We start from the raw sequence: 2,408 nt of genomic DNA, 5'->3' as shown, positions 1-2,408 counted from the left end.
ACCTGAAAAGCAGGAATGGTACAGGTGGCAGCATGTGGGTCCCCAAGTCTCTCGCTGGTGCCTCTCTCCATAGGGGTACCCAGTATTCTAAAGACAGCATCAAGTCAACCTCAAATGTGGAAATACCCAACCTCTTGAAACTATTTCCAGAAGAAGTGTACCACCACCCCAGGGAGCCAATACTCCACCTGGGTAATGCTGTGCAGACCTCCTTCAACAACAAAATTACAAGCCGCTTTGCTGCCCTGTCTGCCAAGGTTGCGGGGTTTCAACTTCCTACAGCAAGGGTTCCACCAAGTTTTTTCCTGACATCCCCTCAGGGACACCCGCCCTCCCATCTTTAGAAGAAGGTATCAATTAAATACCAAGTCTGGTCTAAAAGACTTATAGCCGAGGCAGAATATGGGGAAACTGAGGCACAGAGTTTGTGATTTACTCCACAGAACAGAGAGCAAAAGGGGAGGAACAGACTGGGGACACGCTCAGCTGTCCCCTAGACCCTCCAGCCTTCTCAGCTAATTCTTAGAACTCCCTGACACAGGAAGAGAAGCTGACCCCAAGTACAGGACTGGGTCAGATCGAGGTCCTAAGGCTGGTCAGTGTGGGAATGTGCCCTGCACACGCTCAGAGAAGGCCACTCCTTACCCTAAGTGCCACTGCCAAGCAAGGGAGATGGCCAGGAGGCAGGTTATGCCCTGACCAGAGGGTTACACTTCAGGCTGGGGAAGACCAAGGAAAGCTTTATTATGGGTTTGGTAGGGTAGAAAAAGGAATTGCAGGCTTTGGGCAGGCCAGTTAGGCTCTGCTCAGGCAGAAGCCAAAGTAAGAGAAAAACTACATGAAAGGCCTTGACTGTGCACCTGGAACCAAGAAAAGACACTTCCATGTGATTCAGTGCACTCACCCCCTTAAGAGATTCGTATCTTTGTGATCGGGGTTTCTTGATACCATTTCTGTGCCATTTTCGGGCTGTGGGAGAAAAAAGGGAATTAAGCCAAAAAAGAACTTTCCTCTGATAAAGACCACCCAACATCACAGCTAGCAAGTCTGGGAGAACCAACGCTTCCTACAGCAGCTACGCTTCAGATATGGGAAACCCTTACTACTAAATGCAAAACACTGTGTATCTCAAGTGGATCTCTAAACCTATAACCTTAAAGTTATTACTGGGTGAAATCAATCAGCCTCAGGCCCACAGTGGAAACGTGCCCCTTCATCCCTGCCCCAGTTTGCCTGAACCAGTCCTTGCCAAGGTCTGGGATGTAGACAGGGCCGGAAAAACTTACACTGGTTGTGTGTGGTGTGGTTCTTGGACTTGGCCATGTCTGCACCTAGAAGACAAAAGTGGAGATCAGGGTTAGGGGCTCTCCGGGCTGGGCCACCTCTGCCCCCCCTCCCCCCGCCCCATCCGGTGGAACGTGAGACCAGAAGCCAGAAATGAGTCTGCAGACAGAGGATGTGCAGCCTCCACCAGTCTCGACTTACTCTGCACGACCCGACGCCAGTCCCCGTCTCCCAAACCTAGGTAATGATGCCCTGAAATCAACTCCTTACCTCCGGAAAGCTGCGTTCCCCAATAAAGTGGTTTTCCCTGCCATTCCCCTCTTAGGACCTAGAAACACCATTCCCACCCCACAGCCTTCGCTCCCCACACACACACAGTCGGTCACCCGTCCCCTCCGCAGCCTGCGCCCCGCCGCCGCTCGGAAGTTGCGGATGGCATTGGATGCCGCGCGGCCAACACTCACCTTTAGCCGCTGCTCCCGAAGCTCCTAGAACCGGAAGAGAAAGGGGTTGCGGTGCAGCACGGGAAACAGGGTCAATAACGCCGGAAAGTACTACTGGAAACTCTTCCCTCCGCTCCGGGAAGAAAAGTTCCGAGGCCCGGAAGAACCAAGCCGGACGTGGAGGCGGTGCTACGACCTTGCCTCCGCCCCCTTCAGGCTACCTCTTCACCTCTCTGTTTCTCCAGGACCTGGCTCTTAAGCCTTATTCAAGATCCTGAAAGAGAAAGAAGTCCTTGAGGGATCGATGTTAGGCAAGGAGATCCGTGTTCTTTTTTTTTTTTTTTTTTTTTGAGACGGAGTTTCGCTCTTCCACCCAGGCTGGAGTTAAATGGCACGATCTCGGCCCACCGCAACCTCCGCCTTCTACTGCACCTGGCCGATCTGTGTTCCTAAAAGCACCCCTGTAGTCCCAGCACTTTGGGAGGCCGAGGTGGGCGGATCATGAGGTCAGGAGTTCGAGACCAGCCTGGCCAACATGGTGAAACCTCCATCTCTACTAAAAATACAAAAAAAAAAAAAAAAAATTAGCTGGGCGTGGTGGCACGCGCCTGTAATCCCAGCTACTCCGGAGGCTGAGGCAGGAGAATTGCTTGAATCTGGGAGGTGGAGGTTGTAGTGAAC

At 52.4% G+C, this 2,408-nt stretch overlaps 1 long non-coding RNA gene across 1 annotated transcript; it reads right to left on the bottom strand.

The window, feature by feature from the left end:
* Window positions 1–945: 945 nt before the first annotated feature.
* LOC108522324 (uncharacterized) lies at window positions 946–1,819 on the bottom strand. Its single transcript, XR_001883425.1, has 3 exons — window positions 1,749–1,819; window positions 1,287–1,331; window positions 946–969 (listed from the first exon to the last, which is right to left on the bottom strand). It is a non-coding gene; the product is annotated as an uncharacterized LOC108522324 (long non-coding RNA).
* Between the last annotated feature and the right edge of the window lie 589 nt (window positions 1,820–2,408).

The sequence above is a fragment of the Rhinopithecus bieti genome, unplaced genomic scaffold (genome assembly GCF_001698545.2).
Source record: "Rhinopithecus bieti isolate Rb0 unplaced genomic scaffold, ASM169854v2 scaffold_64314, whole genome shotgun sequence".
NCBI lineage: Eukaryota > Metazoa > Chordata > Mammalia > Primates > Cercopithecidae > Rhinopithecus > Rhinopithecus bieti.
Note: the sequence above shows the minus strand (reverse complement) of the source record. Positions and strands in the feature narration are given on the sequence as shown.